Here is a 17108-nt window from a genome sequence, read left to right on the forward strand (position 1 = left end):
CTATTTATCCTTTCTTACATATTAACATTTATTTATTATTTTATTTTATTTCTTCCAATTTCTAGGCTGTCCTTCTCCAGGGGACTCAGAGTGGCTTACAAGGTAAAAATCAGTACAAAATACAAGATTACAAACTATAATAGAATTTATAAATTATAAACTCTAGCCATAAAACCCAAATGTTAAAATCCCAAACATTTAAGCCCATGCATCCAAGCTCATCCCAATCCCAATTATAGTATCAGCTAGAGCAGAATGTCAATGCTTAATAGCCTTGGGCCTGTCAGCAAAGGTTTAAAACCTTTTGAAAGGCCAGGAGTGTGGGGCAGTGTGATGATATCTTATAGGGACTCTTAAGACTGTTAACAGCAGCTTGGGGAAATAAATGTAACTTTAGGCAATGCTGTACATTCTAATTCAGCCTATGCATTTTATGACACAAATAAAAACCAAGAAAAATGTATGCACTCTATTCCTTGCATCAGTGAAATGTTAGAACATACTGTAATATTTCAACTACCTGAAAAAGTAGCTGCTGTAATATGATAAGAAAACAAGCTTCATCAGAAACTCTCCCAGTTATTATTTTTAAGTAATAACCCCAACCCCAAAATCTTCAACCTTACATTATCCACAATCGACCTCTCCCCTTTTCCAAGAGGTCTGTAAGGGGCGTGCATAAGTGCACTTTTGTGCCTAATGTCCCTGTCCTACTGTCTTATTATCCTTTCTATTACCACATTCTACTTATGTTATGTTAATATGTACTACCGTGTTTCCCCCAAAATAAGACATTGTCTTATATTAATTTTTGCTCCAAAAGTTGTGCTACGTCTTATTTTCAGGGGGTGCCTTATATTTCTCAAATAAGACAAATTCACAGGCAGAAAAGCTGACACCCCCAAAGAAAGTGTACCATACGGTACACTGATTACAGTACGGTATCTGTCAGTATGGCACCCCCACACACAAACGACGACATTTATATGGTACAACAGTATACTCCCGCTATTGCAGCTTCCAGCCACCAGAGGAACTACAGTCTTCGCACTGTAGTGGAGACTGTAATGGCGGTGAGACAGCGGTGGATGGTACAAAGCAATGGAAGGAGCCAGCAGGGGACGCCACATTATTACAGTACCGCTATGAACAGCTTTGAATGGTACCGTATGTTTTTCCACTGTACCATATGTAAACTTGACTACGCCTTATTTTCGGGGGTGCCTTATATAAGCAAATTCTGCAAAATCTCTGACATGCCTTACTTTTGGGGTACGTCTTATTTTCGGGGAAACAAGTATAATACTATACTTGTTTGACAAATAAAACAAACAAACAAACAAACAAATAAATGCTTGGGACTGTTCTGCATGCTGAGCCCAGAGCACTCTCTTCTTATTTCTAAGATAATTTCTTGTGTTCATTATAATAATTTGTACCTATTCCATTTGCCTTATTATTCCAAAGAAAAGTCTTGAAAGTTTTAATAGAATGTAGCTAATCTTGTTCAGCTCACCTTGAATGAGTTTTGCTTCCACCCACTGCTCCTTTGCTTTTACGTTGCTCTTCCAACCACCTTCAGGTCCCTTTCTGCCTTTAAATAGAAAACAAAAATGAAAGACAAGTGACTTTGTCTTGCAAAGCAATAAGCAACTATTCCTTAATACTAAAGTTTTTTATTATAAATTAAACACAAATGATATCTCAATCTGAAAGATAATTCTTCACTCTTTCTTCACCAGGAAACCTAGTTGAGATGGCAGTGAGAATAGATACCTGGAGCCATGTCCTACACTGATTTCTCAGTGTTGGGAGTAAGTCGTGGTCAGTAGCAAGCCAAGAGGCACTGCCCAAGAATAAATTAGAACTAGGAACTAAAAGCAAGGGCAAAAATCCAAAATACTCTGAATATTGAACTATGTGAGCTTTGGAGCATAGCTCCACTGGAAACAAATAAAGTTTTTTCTACCACTTCTTTAGTCAGGGCAGTCGTTTCTCACTAGAGGTTGTAGTTAGGTGACTTATCCTCCTAGATTAGTGGGTTCCTTATATCTCAGAAAGTAAGTTAAGCTAAGTGGCACTAGACAATAGACAGAGCATTTGACCATTTTGTGGCCTATTTTATATAGAACAAATGAGCAATAGAGATGAATGCAAAAGACTGAATTGTGAGTTACTATATTAGGACATTATCACTGTAATATTGAATTTAGCTTCCATGACTACCTTTTTCAGCATAGCTTAGGGCCAGACTTTTTACGGGACCGTCTCTTGCTGCAAAGCTCCCAGAGACCAATAAGAGCACACAGAGTTGGCCTCCTCCAAGTCCTGCCGACTAAGCAATGCAGGTTGGTGGGGCCCCAAGGGAGGGCCTTCTCTGTTGTCGCCCCGGCTTTATGGAATCAACTGTTATTGTTATTTATTAGATTTGTATGCCGCCTCTCTCCGAAGACTCAGAGCAGCTTGAAAAACTCCCCCCCTGATGTCCATATTGCTCCCACCCTACTGGCCTTCCATATGGCCATGAAGACCTGGCTTTGCTGGCAGGCTTGGGGGCTATGAATCAACAACTATCATGGCCAAATTGTATGAATGATATACATATATTGGTCAATTTGGATTTTTAATTAGGGTTTTATAGGTTTTTTTAGATTGTAAATTTGACTTTCTTTTTATTGTTCTGTATTTAGATTGTTGTTGTAAGCCGCCTTGAGTCCTTCGAGATTGGGTGGCATACAAGTCTAATTAATTAATTAATTAATTAATTAATTAATTAATTAACTACTTAATTAAGTAATTAATCAATTACTCACTTAACTACTTAATTGATTAATTAATTGCTTACTTAACTACTTGATTAATTAATTAATTAATTAGTTAAGTAATTAAATAATTAATTAGGTAATTAATTAAACAAACAAACTCAATCTACTTTAAAAAAGCAAGCAATGACAAATTATTGTTGGTAGAACAATCAATTTCCTATTATTCAATGACAAAAAGCCACAAAGACATCGTACCACATAAAGTACGCATCTTATTTTCCCCCGCTTCTTACTAGCCTCTCTTTTGTGTAAAGCTACAGATCGTTTGGCCCTATCACTTCATTGCATTAGTTCAGTCCTAGAATGGGTTCTCCATGCCTACATATATATTCACTGGCAATGAATACAAGGTCGTTGAAACAGCTCTGGCTGTATTCCGTTTCTCTGGCAGAAAAATCAAGAACAAGCCCAGATGATTACTCCTTTGCGTGTAAATCTCAGGACTAATTGTATGTTGTGAACTGGATTAACTTGAGGCCCTAAAATCCTTACTTACAAAACTATCCTACATTATACATGTACTAAAAGCTAATTACTACTCCATAGTATAAAGAGTGACGCACACAGAGAGACAAAAAGTTGCAAAAGCAATCATTTTGGTTCTGGTGTTCTGTGAGCAGTCTTTTATTCTTGCACTGAGATACTTTGTTTATTTACATTTAGGATATATTCACCACAAGCTGAACACCCCCCCCCCCCATCCCAGCCCCAGGAATAAAGTGTTCCATCTGAAAAGCAGTAGCAAAAACTGACTTCACTTGCTTGTTTAGGGAACAGTTACTGTGATGGAATTGGCCGGATGCCTGCGAATCAGAGGTCACCTGGCAAATCCACAAGAAAACACATTAGCACAAAGTGGCTGTTTGAGCAGGCGTGATTTTAAAAAAAAAAGTCTCCATGCCATTCGGCCTACCTCCATGGTCTTGGCTCCTTTTCTTGATTTGTTCAGTAGTTTCACTGCCAAATATTTGAGTGTAAGGACTCTTCCATTTCCTCCCCCCTCTTTTTTTTCAATTGGGAATTATTTTTCATTTGTTCCAGTTTCAGACAAGAGGAAAATGAGCAGCACTGGCAGGAATAACTGCTCAACAAAACCAAACAAAACCATAGACTGTTTTTATTTTTGCTTATGTGAGATATAAACAAACTTATAAACCGAGGCATCTCCAAATTAAATTTTATATTCCCCCTTACATTTGAATTTGAATGAAATTCCAACTTTATAATAGTGGAATATTAACTGTTGTGAGTTCAATAGCTAATTCATTAACGAACATTGCTTTGATTTGAAGCAGAATTATAAATCAGATGATCATTGTTCGTGGTTGAAATGTATACTACTGTAATGCTGTTCATTGCTTCAATTTCTGACCATTTTGATATACAGTGATACCTCGTCTTACAAACACCTCGTCATACAAACTTTTCGAGATACAAACCCGGGGTTTAAGATTTTTTTGCCTCTTCTTACAAACTATATTCACCTTACAAACCCACTGCCGCCACTGGGGTGCCCCGCTTCTGGACTTCCGTTACCAGCGAAGCACCCGTTTTTGCGCTGCTGGGATTCCCCTGAGGTTCCCCCCCATGGGAAACCTACCTCCGGATTTCCGTGTTTTTGTGATGCTGCAGGGGAATCCCAGCAGCGCAAAAACGGGTGCTTCGCTGGCAATGGAAGTCCGGATGTGGGGTTTCTCAGCGAGGGGAGCCTCAGTGAAATCGCAGCATCGCAAAAACACAGAGGTCCGGAGGTGGGGTTTTGAGGACTTCGGTGCTTTGGCGATACTGCGATTTCACTGATGCTCCCTTCACTGGGAAACCCCACCTCCGGACCTCCATTGCCAGCAAAGCGCTCGTTTTTGCGATGCTGGGATTCCGATGCCGGGATTCCCCTGCAGCATCGCAAAAATACAGAAGTCTGGAGGCGGGGTTTCCCATGGAGGGGAGCCTCAGGGGAATCCCAGCAGCACAAAAACGGGCCCTTCGGCTGGCAAAAGGGGTGAATTTTGGGCTTGCACGCATTAATCGCTTTTCCATTGATTCTATGGGAAACATTGTTTCATCTTACAAACTTTTCACCTTAAGAACCTCGTCCCGGAACCAATTAAGTTTGTAAGACAAGGTTTCACTTTATTAAATTTTGATTTTAATGAATATTTTAAAATATACTCATTTCTACCACTTTTCATGCTCTTGGCAAGGGATGGAGAACATTAAGACAATCAAAAAGTAGGTCAAACATTCCATCACAAGTCAAAGTCTTCTCAAGATGAGGAATGTGAATAAAATATACTGGTTTCGGTTGTGTTAAGTGTTCATTACTTTCATCGTTGAAGTTCTTGTGTCTATCATGTAATTTCCAGGCTTTTTCCTCTGTTTTTTCCTGTTTTTCTCCCAATCTCTTTTCTCTTTTTAGTATTATTGCTATATTTATACATTTTAAGTTTAATTTAAACCTTTAATGCTGCTGAACACATTTCTACTTTTCTATAACTGATCAGCTTATCGTAGTAAAATATGCTTTTATTTATTTTAGAAGCTAAAAGCAGTACCTTATACAGGTAGTTAATGTGACTGAAACTGGGAAGTATATTGCACAGCACCATAGCTATAAAACAAAAAAATCATGTGACCACATCAAGATATGCTGGTAGTTATGGCAACTCTGGTTGCAATCATTAATCATATTATGGGATTGCAACTTGACTTTGCTTGTCAGAAGCTGGCAGTGAAGGTTGCATATGATGATTATGTGACTTCAGAACTATCAAAAATATGCAGCAATTGCCAAATGTCCAAAATGAAACCACATGATTGCAAGGATACTGCAACAGCTGCAAGTTTCCTTGTTCAGTGCAATCGTAACTTTGAACAGTTGCTGAAAGAGTGGTTGCTAAACCACGGATTAGATAAGATTACCAAATAGCACATCCAGATTCTTGCATGTTCATGGGAGGAGTTCCATTCTTGCTACTATGCTACAGAAAACAAATGTAATAACCTGCATTGAAAATGGAACTCAGTGAACGAATGCAGGAAAAACAGTTGGACAGGAAATAAAACATTAAAAAGTGCAAAAAGGGTTTAAGAATACACCAGCCTGGCATAAGAGGCTGCCATAATATAGCCCAAATAAATGTTAAGGGGGTCACTTCAAGAAAGGGGATTTTACACCTAATAACACTGTAAATTGAATTTGGACCCTTCGAGGCTACTGTTTCACCAAAAGAAGATTACAAATTTGAAGGAATGAGCATTTAAAATAATTTAAAGAAATGAGTAACATAATACTGAACTTCTTGGAGTTAATCCCCAACTACTTATTTCTTTTTTAGGCAGATATCTATAATTCCTAGCTGTTATTGCCAGCTTGTCCCTTCAGAATACTCAAGATATAAGCTGATATTTTGAAGACTTCCAAGTTATCTCTTAAAAATTCTTGAAATTGTTACTCAACCACTGATTGTTTTCTTATTTGGGGGAGAATCAAGATACAAAAAGAGGCTAAAACTCTGGCCCTACCCAGCCCAGGGACAGGATACTGCCAGCCACAACATCTCACAACTTAATATATATATAAAGTTGTGAGATGTTGTGGCTGGCAGTATCCTGTCCCTGGGTTTGTTTTATTCATATGCAAATGAACATGCAAATGTTATTTATTTTAGTGTGTGATTAATTGAACTGACTGGCAGCCATAGCTTTCCTTGAAACACTGAAATCTGTAATGGTCATCCTAGGGGCAAATTTCAAAGCTAACAATACTATGGAGTTGATTTAGCAGAGAAATCCTGCAGATAAAGTGACTTGCTCAATAATGAGATTAAAATTCTGGTAGTGACAGAAAGTAATGTGGTTTCCAGGGGGTGTGCATGAGATAACAGGAAATATGTTCATGCTTCTTAACATTTAAATAATGTTCCTATAATCAAGAAATGTATTACTGCTTTCTATTTAATAGCTAATTTATTAATGACTGGTTTAATTGATCAAGATATTGTTTAAAAATTCCCCAGAAATAGTTCTTCTGCGGTATAGGAATCTGCTGATAGCCATAAATTAAAGTCACAAAAGATTAGTCAGTCCTAAAAACTTATCTGACTATAATGCTGACTGACTTTATTCTATGGATAACAGTATTGTATTGTTTAAGAACATTTATATTTATAAAATAATTTGCTTTTACATTACCAGCTACAAAGTAAGTCAAACATGTGAGCTACAGCCTTGGCAAGAATAGAAATATTTTAGGAAAAATGTGGTGATATCCACATATCTTACGTATTATAGAGATCTTTATGGCCAATGTGATTGAACACACAAGGAATTTGTCTTTGGTACATATGCTCTCAATGTACATAAAAGAAAACATACATTTGTCAACAATCATGAGGTACAACACTTAATGATTGTCATAGGGGTCAAATAAGCAATGAAGAAACAATCAATATTAATAAAAATCTTAAGGATACAAGCAACAAATTACAGTCATACAGTCATAAGTGGAAATGAAATGGGTGATAGGAATAATGAGAAAAAACTAGTAGTATTAATAGTGCAGACTTAGTAAATAGTTTGACAGTGTTGAGGGAATTATTTGTTTTTATAGTAAAGTTTTATTTCAGAACACTATAACAGACCAATGTAATGGGCCAAAAGTTTAGCTATCATCTTTTTTATACTAATGCAATTGTATTAGTGTTCTTATTTGCCTTTTACAAATTTGTCTGAGTAACCAAACTTACTGTGCAAGAGTGCAACTACTAAGAATTTCCCTAGCACTAATTTACACCCTAGTTTGTGAATTCACCCTTACAGCGATCTTAGACAGGAAATATTTGATGTATAATACTAAATTGACAAATAATGGTTTAGTATGTGCTGTCAAATCACAAAGTTGGTATTTAATGATTTAAATTTAAGTCCTCATTATTTACTTCCAGGATGGTGAAGTTTTACAGTTCAGATGTTGCAATAATATTTTATTTTAACTGAAATGCTAACAAATGCAGAGACTATATCCATTAGAATATGATTGACAATCACTGACTATGCATTTTAGAATGCAATTCTTCATAATCAGGACTAAGAGTTTTCAGGCTTCCAACATTCTCTTAGTTTACTAGCACTTCATATTTCCAAAAAACAATTTACACTTCTATTGAATCAACAACCACTCTAGGCTTTATATGGATGCCACCGAAGTATGAAAACGGGAGAGGGCAACTCCCATATTGGGACAGAATATCAGGAGTTTTCAAGAGATGAGAAGAGACAGATTACAAGCGGTGTGCCACAAGGGTCTGTTCTGGGTCCTATTCTTTTTAATATGTTTGTGAGTGACATAGGCGAAGGTTTGCCTATTTGCCGATGACTCTAAAGTGTGCAATAGGGTTGATATTCCTGGAGGTGTCTGTAATATGGTAAATGATTTAGCTTTACTAGATAAATAGTTAAAGCAATGGAAACTGCAGTTTAATGTTTCCAAATGTAAAATAATGTACAGTGATCTCTCGGTTAGCGCGGGGGTTACGTTCCAAGACCTCCCGCGCTAACCGATTTCCGTGTTATACTGGATGCGGAAGTAAAAACCACCATCTGCGCATGTGCGCCATTTTTTTCATGGCCGCACATGCGCAGATGGTGGAGTTTGCGTGTGGGCGGCGGGGAAGACCAAGGGAAGATTCCTTCAGCCGCCCAACAGCTGATCTGCTCCGCAGCGCGGAAGCAGCGAGGAGCTGAAGATGGGGTAAAGGCAAAGGGGAAACCCCATCTTCGGCTCCTCGCTGCTGCCGCGCTGCGGAGCGGATCAGGTGTTGGGCAGCTGAAGGAACCTTCCCTTGGTCTTCCTGCCGCCCAGGCAAAGGGGAAACTCCAAGATCACTTGCCGCTTGCCGCTTTGCAGCTTGGAGCCTTGCTTCGCCTCCTTCGCTGCAATAGGCAAGCGGCAAGCGATCTTGAGAAAGAGAGAGAAAGGAGGGCGACTTGCCAGTCCACGCCCCCCTGGATGAACAGCCTCGCATGGCCCCAGCGCCGGGCTCCGCTGTTGCCTCCGCCCCCATTCGGCTCTGCAGCTGAGAGGCCTTCCCGGCAGAGCCCTCCCCAACAGCTCCCGCTGCCAGCGCAAAAAAGAAAAGAAAAAGAAATCCCCAAAAGAGGCAGGCACAAAGCGGGGGCACAAGGGGAGCTGCCCGGCAGAGGTTGCTTTTTTTCTTCTCGTGGGCAAGTGGAGGGGGGGAGAGAGAAGGGAGGAAGAGAGTGTGAGAGAGGAAGAAAGAGAGAGAGAAATGATAGAAAAAAGGGGAGAAAAAAGAGAAATGAGAAAATGATTGAAGCATAGTGACAGGAAAGAAAGAGAAAGAGACAGAGAAGTGACTCTTGGTGATGACGTATGACGTCATCGGGTGGGAAAAACCGTGGTATAGCAAAAAAACCGTGGAGTATTTTTTAATTAATATTTTTTGAAAAACCGCGTTGCAGCGTTTCGCACTAATCGAGACCGTGCTAATCGAGGGATCACTGTACTTGGGGAAAAGGAATCCTCTATCTGAGTATTGTATTGGCAGTTCTGTGTTAGCAAAAACTTCAGAAGAAAAGGATTTAGGGGTAGTGATTTCTGACAGTCTCAAAATGGGTGAACAGTGCAGTCAGGCGGTAGGGAAAGCAAGTAGGATGCTTGGCTGCATAGCTAGAGGTATAACAAGCAGGAAGAGGGAGATTATGATCCTGCTATATAGAGTGCTGGTGAGACCACATTTGGAATACTGTGTTCAGTTCTGGAGACCTCACCTACAAAAAGATATTGACAAAATTGAACGGGTCCAAAGACGGGCTACAAGAATGGTGGAGGGTCTTAAGCATAAAACGTATCAGGAAAGACTTAATGAACTCAATCTGTATAGTCTGGAGCAGTGTTTCCCAACCGTTTTTGAGGCGCGGCACATTATTCATATTTTCAAAATCCTGGGGAACACTGAACGGGTGGGGGTGGGGGTGGCTAAAGAAAAGTTTTGACAAAAAAAAATCTTCCTCCATTTCGCTCTATTTCTCCCTCACTCTTTCTCTCTCTTCCTTCCTTCCCTTCTTTCTCTCTCTCCATCCCTCTTTCTTTCTTCCTCTCTTTTTTGCTCTTTCTCTCTCCCTCCTTCCCTCCCTATATGTCTTTCTCTCTCCCTTGCTCTCTCTGCCTCTCTTGCTATCTCTCTTTCTTTCTCTCTCTTTCTCTCTCTCTTGCTATCTCTTTCTCTCCCTCTCTCTTTCTCTGTCTCTCTTTCTCTCTCTCTTGCTAGCTCTCTTTCTTTCTCTCTCTTTCTCTGTCTCTCTCTCTCTGCCTCTCATGCTATGTCTCTCTTGCTCTCTCTCTCTCTCTGCCTCTCTTGCTATGTCTCTCTTGCTCTCTCTCTTTCTCTCTCTTCCTTTCTTCTCTGCGGAGGCCGGCAAAGGTTTTTCTTATTTTAAATGTTCCGGGTGGCAGGGGGATGCGGAGCCCGCACGCACACACCCCCGACATTCCAAATCCTGCCTCAGCTGTGAGAAAAAAAAAGCGCTCGGTGAAGGGACTGCATGCAAGAGGGGCCGGGCGGGCGTTAGCAGCCCGATGAGGAGGACGAGAAGCCGCTGCAGCCACCCCCAATCCCCCCCTTCCCTGGGTACCTTCCAAAGGCCCCTGGAAAAAGGCAGGAGGTAGCAACAAGGCGCAAGGACAAGCAGGCAGCTTGGCGGAGGGGAAGCGCTGACGGGCTCTCCTCCTTCCCCACCCCCGCGCTTCTCTCCCGCCCTGGCTTTTGCTTCGCCCGCAGATTTCCCCACAGTTCAAAAGGAGGCAAGAGGTGGCCTGGATGAAATTGCGGGGAAATCATGGGGCGAAGCGAAAGCCAGGGCGGACTCGCAAAGGCGGGCTCAGGCTGCATGAGGAGAAAGAGGCGGAGGGAAAGAAGGCGACGGCAGCGGGACCTGCAGCTCGGTGGACGTCTCCTCGTGGGATGGAATCCTCTCTTTCTCATGCTGCTCCCACCATGGCTGTGCGCGGTCCCGGTGCCCCTGGCTGAAGGTCGTCCTGTGGCTGGTCTTGGGCTTTACGGTTGCTTCCTGGTTCCCTCTCCTCCCTCCGCCTGTGTCTACCGCCAGCGCCTCATTCCTCGGAGCTGCCGCTTCCTTCCAGGCAGCCCAGCCACGCTGCCGTAGAAAGTGCAGAGGTTATTGCCGCCACCTCTGCCTCCACTCAGGGAGCCATCGTGGTTGAGCTGAGCAAGAGGAAAAGGCGCGGTGACCACGGTGGCTCCCTGAGTGGAGGCAGAAGCTGTGGCAATAACCTCTGTGCTTTCTACAGCAGCGTGGCTGAGCTGGACGGAGGGAAGCGGCAGCTCCCACTCGAGGAACCCACGGCAACGGGCAACGGCTTGGTGGGAGGCGACGGCGGGAGACACAGGCGGTGGGAGGAGAGGGAACCAGGAAGCGACTGTGAAGCCCAAGACCATCCACAGGACGACACTCAGGCAGGGGCGCCGGCAGCGCCCCGCCCAGCTGGAGCTTCTCGCGGCACACCTGGCCATGTCTCGCGGCACACTAGTGTGCCGCGGCACACCGGTTGGGAAACGCTGGTCTGGAGGACAGAAGGAAAAGGGGGGACATGATCGAAACATTTAAATATGTCAAAGGGTTAAATAAGGTTCAGGAGGGAAGTGTTTTTAATAGGAAAGTGAACACAAGAACAAGGGGACACAATCTGAGGTTAGTTGGGGGAAAGATCAGAAGCAACGTGAGAAAATATTATTTTACTGAAAGAGTAGTAGATCCTTGGAACAAACTTCCAGCAGACATGGTTGGTAAATCCACAGTAACTGAATTTAAACATGCCTGGGATAAACATATATCCATCCTAAGATAAAATACAGAAAATAGTATAAGGGCAGACTAGATGGACCATGAGGTCTTTTTCTGCCGTCATACTTCTATGTTTCTGTTTCTATGAAATGCCCCAAACATCTGCAAGGAAATTACAGTATTCCTGTCTTTCCTTCCTGCTACAGTGTGCCTGGGGGGAGAGAGAAGATGATAACGCAGAGAGTGCAGCCTAACACGGTTCTCGTTCCTCAAATGAGACCGGACCCACCAGAAGTTTGCAACCCTATCAGAACCTCTGTATAAACTATAGATTTCCTGAAATACCACTGATGTGCTTCAAAGCACAATAGAAGCTTTGTTCTTTTAATGGAGGACCACAACCGGGGGGCTACAGTTCTATCAATGAACATAAATGGATGATGGCTGAGATGGGAGGAATGGGAATTATCTGATCTGAGGCATCTGTTATCTTTAAATTATTTTTTATTTCTGGAATAAATCCCCAAAAATACAATAGCCAGCAACCATCATTATTCTTTAAAAAAAAATAATCTAAGTTATTGAAAATGAACTTTATCTAGCAGCTAAGTTACGTTTCAGTTGCTAAATTAAAAACAAAACATTTCAATCACAAATATGTCAATCGTTAAGTGCTTATTTGTAAAGAAAATTATTTAGAAGAACTTGTGGTAAGATTGGCAGGAAGTAAATTTAATAAATAAAAATTAATTGGACTTGAAAGAATCTGAAACTGCATAACTATATAGGCGGCAACACTTTTATTTACTATGTAGGTGGCAACACTTTTTATTAGAAGTATGTTTACATTACTTCTCACTGCAAAGATTCCTGTTTTGTTTTATAAAGCTAATTCAACTATATTACAATAATTTTAAAAAAGCATTGTATACAAACAACACTATAATATACTTACAAGATAAACTAAGAAAACATTTTAAAAACATCAATATTCAGCACAAATATGCAAAGGTATAGTTAAAGCTAAAAATTACTACTGTATATGATAATTAAACCAGTAGAATCTTAAATATAAATACATCATCAGGGTTTTGATTTGATTTTCTGTTCTCAGGAAGAATATATCTAATTACTTAAAATCAAAATATAAATATCTCCTTGGCATCACAAAAGGTTAAATTTAAAATCTTGGTCCTCCGTGAGGCTAAGGATATATTACTTTGGATTGCTTTGTTGCTTGCTTGCTTGCTTGTTTAGTTAAGTAGAAAACTCCTTTTGCCCCTCATTTACTTTGGTGGTGATAAATTATGCATCTCAAGTCAAAAATACAAAGCAACAATCCAAAACTGAATGTGTTCCAGACCCAAGTAGAAAGCAGCAGGAAAAGCGACATAGAAAGCAAATTAGGTGCAAATTAGATCAACTTAAAAGCTTTCCCCTACAATTTTCGTCTTTTAAAATGATTGAATTTATGCACACAGAAATCAAATGAAATCTTTTTCTCTTGGAGATTAGCAGAGATTTGATTATTTAGTGAGAAAAGCCAGAGATAAATATCTCAATATCGTTTATATGGAACAGGAACAACAAAGTTGGAAAATTCCGATAAAAAGCACATCGTACTGAAACAAAAGATTTTCAAGATTACATGACCTTTCTACCTTTCTATTTTAATAAATAATTTATGATTTTTAAATGTTCCATACAGCAATGAACAAGGCAAGGTTATAGGAACCTTTAAGAAGAAATCTAGGAGTGAGGGGGTTTTTTTCACTGGCAGCCAGCATACAAACTAGAATGTGAAATTATTTAATAAGTTATGATTAATTATGAAATTACTTAATGAATTAAATAATGAAATTACTTAATGGTTTCTGTTCTAGGTGTACAGTAAAAATGCCATCTGTACTGAGCCAACATTTTAAAACTCTATAGTATTATGGTATTATACTTATATAATCTATTGATTATATTACAATGGCTTTATTGGGAAGCAAGATTCAGAATGCAAACTTTATTATTTTTTCAGATTTGTTCCTACAAATGAATCATAAGAATTTTTATTCAAATAAACCTAGTGATTCTCTCACCGGACCTCCCACTTTTCCAAATTTTGGTGGTTGTTTTATCTCAGGATTCTAGTAAGAAACTTTTCAGTTTAAAAACCATTATTGGTACAATTGGAAAGGTATTATGTGGCCCTATCATGGGAGGTGCTTGGTTCCTTTTTTAAGGATTATACTAAATTATACCACATTCATTGCATTTATAGCAACCAAATGATTTAGCAAGAGACATTTCAGGAATAAGTCTATTATCTGAGATGTGTACATTTAAAATTTATAAAACTTTCAGACAGCTACATCAACAATGTCTTCATGTATCAATATAAACAGCAGCAAGAGATATATTATAGTCCTCACTTAGAGACAGTTCCAAATTGGACCTGTCCCCACCAACCAGTTTCAGAGTTCTAATGGACTCTGGATGGACTCTGGATGCACCCACCCATACCCTCCTTGGTCACCTGGATGCATTTTGCATGCTTGGCAACTGGCTCAACTTATGGCCAGTTCCAGCATTTTGTGGTCACATTATTATGATTTATGAGGCTTTTTTGCTGGTTTCCAAGAAACCAAACCTACTGAAATAGATCAATTTGCTTAATGATTGCAGCATTGATTTAACAAATGCCACAAAAAAAGATCATGTAGAGTACCTGGACTTATGACCATCACAATATACAGCAATAGCATTTTAGACTTACATACACACTTCATAATGCTTTTACAGCCCTCTCTAAGCTGTTTACGGAATCAACATATTGCCCCCAACAATCTGGGTCCTCATTTTACCCACCTCGGAAGGAGGGAAGGCTGAGTCAACCTTGAGCCGGTGGTGAGATTTGAACTGCTGAACTACAGCTAGCAGTTAGTGAAGTAGCCTGTACTCTAACTACTCTGCCACTTCGTCTCTATATATGATGAAGATTATGATCATAAATCAAGGACAACCTGTTTTTAAAACAATTCATCTCTTTATATTTAATTGCCATAGTTTCTAATGATCTAGTGCTGAACATTTTTATTTTGAGATCTAAATCAGCCACACACACACCCCAAAAAAGATTATTTGCTGGATCCCATATTATTAAAACATTAACTTTATGCAATTTACACTTCAGTATGTAATGAATTAAATGTTTCACATGAAATGATTCACCAACAGAGGCATTCCATTATCAGTATCGCTCAGTACCACCCACACACCAATGTGCTGAAGGTATTGATTGAATGTGAAGTTTAGTTAAAGCTTTCTCAAGGATGGGTTTGCCAGAATCTGTAAACATGCTGAAATCCCTTCATGCAATTTAATCACACAGAGCCATTCTCAGTTGAAAACCGAGGACAATCAACAGTAACTTTTGAAATATTACAAACAATTCCAATCGCAGCAGTATCTTTTGAGTTTTCTGTACAGCTCTATTTAAATAAGCAGTATTCCAGTATATCAAGCACCCATGGCCATTAGAAGTCAGATACTGTACAAATTAAACAAAAATTAATTTTCCATAAAACAGAATTGCCTTGATTCTGTGACAGTAACGTGAAAAGACCTGCCTACATATATATATCAAGTCCCAGTGGGTATGGCTAGCTGATGAGGCCAAAATAAGGCTAAAATAGATCTATCCTAGTCTCCCTTAATTTTCAAATTCAGCAAAAAAAAAACATGTGACACATACAGATAGAATTGTCGGCTATCAATAAAATTAACTGCTTTGGAAATGGCCCTGGGTTGGGCTGAGAGGCAAATAAGGAGCTGTGATGTTCCTTCAATACACCAGGGTGATTCGACACAAAATATGTAACCCTTCCCTGGTGCAGAGCTGAAGGGATTGGATACTGTAGCCTAGAGGATAATTCTTTGCCTTACAAGGCAAAGGTTGCAGGTTCAAGTCCCAGTGGGTATGGCTAGCTGATGAGGCCAAAATAAGGCTGAAATAGATCTATCCTAGTCTCCCTTAATTTTCAAATTCAGCAAAAAAACATGTGATATATATATATTATTCATTATTCTGAATATTAAAATGCAAGGGCTGGCAATGTTATGGTTCAGTTCCAAAAAGTTGCTTTCAGATTTGTATGCCGCCCCTCTCCATAGACTCTGCACACTCCTTAACACGCAGCGCTCCTCAATAATCAGAATAAATTCTGTAGGATCAGAATAAACGCTGTTTCCTTGCCACGGCTTCCATCCTCCCCGAGAGCACCGAATTGCCAGTCTGTTTGCCTCCCTCAGGTGTGACATTATTATATTTATAGAGATTTTTTGCCAAAGGTTAGTGGAAAATCCAGGATGATAGATTACATTTATTTTTCATTACTTCAAATTTATTCATTTTCCCCAATCCCAAGATTTTCACACCTTACATAACAGCAAAACAAATTTTCTTTGGAAGATATTTATGGCAGGTATTCTTCTGAAGGAAGGGAAAAAGGAACAGCAAGTTTCATAGATCTTATAGCTGTTGTCTTTTCATGTGAAATTACAGATTTTAATAATATAGAAGCACACATCTAACATAATCAATCAAGTCACATCTTTTCTGAATTAAATAATTTGTCATATATTTGAGTCTTTAAAATTTATTTACATCATTATCCTACAAAATCGTCTAAAGTTTTATACTGACCCAGCGACCTTATTAAATGCCTTTCTGTAATATTGAGAATTTTATTACAACTTCAAATATTTTCCTTAAATCGTTATTATATTTATGGACATTATTCTGAATATTAAAATGCAAGGGCTGGCAATGTTATGATTCAGTTCCAAAAAGTTGCTTTCAGTGTACCAGTGTATGCCTGTCTGCAACTTTTCATTCAATCTAGAAAAATTCTATTTTGGTCTCATCTGTCCACATAGCATCTCTTCCAAAAGCTTTTTGGCTTATCCCCATAGTATTACCAGGCTGTCCTTGGTGCTCTCCTGGCTTGGTTGTTTTAGTATAGACGTTTCATTCAGGCGGGGTTTGCTGCTCCCACCGCTACTGGTGCGCTGTATGCACAGCTTCAGGGGTCCGGCGTGCACATGCATCCTAGAGAGATTTTGCTTCTGCGCATGCACAGGAAGCAAAATCTTGCAAGGGGACACTCACGTGAGATTTTGGTAGATTTTTTTGTTTCTGCATATGCTCAGAAGCAAAAAAAACCCCACTGAAATCTCACACACGCGCAGGTCGCCTTGTGAGATTTTTTTCCATGCTCAGAAGCAAAATTCATTCATTCATTCATTCATTCATTCAATTTTTATGCCGCCCTTCTCCTTAGACTCAGGGCGGATCGCAACATGTTAGCAATAGCACTTTTTAACAGAGCCGGCATATTGGCCCCACAATCCGGGTCCTCATTTTACCCACCTCGGAAGGATGGAAGGCTGAGTCAACCTTGAGCCGGT

The 17108-nt window shown here is 39.8% G+C and overlaps 1 protein-coding gene across 4 annotated transcripts in view; it reads right to left on the minus strand.

The window, feature by feature from the left end:
• FYN (FYN proto-oncogene, Src family tyrosine kinase) overlaps positions 1-17108 on the minus strand; it is a 137587-nt gene that overhangs the window by 44933 nt on the left and 75546 nt on the right. For 3 of the 4 annotated variants that reach the window (XM_070733374.1, XM_070733377.1, XM_070733376.1), the window contains exon 3: positions 1517-1594. The gene's annotated coding sequence lies outside the window, so the exon portion shown is untranslated. The remainder of the gene's footprint in view (positions 1-1516; positions 1595-17108) is intronic. The other variant, XM_070733375.1, reaches the window with a different exon arrangement.

The sequence above is a fragment of the Erythrolamprus reginae genome, chromosome 1 (genome assembly GCF_031021105.1).
Source record: "Erythrolamprus reginae isolate rEryReg1 chromosome 1, rEryReg1.hap1, whole genome shotgun sequence".
Classification (NCBI taxonomy): domain Eukaryota; kingdom Metazoa; phylum Chordata; class Lepidosauria; order Squamata; family Dipsadidae; genus Erythrolamprus; species Erythrolamprus reginae.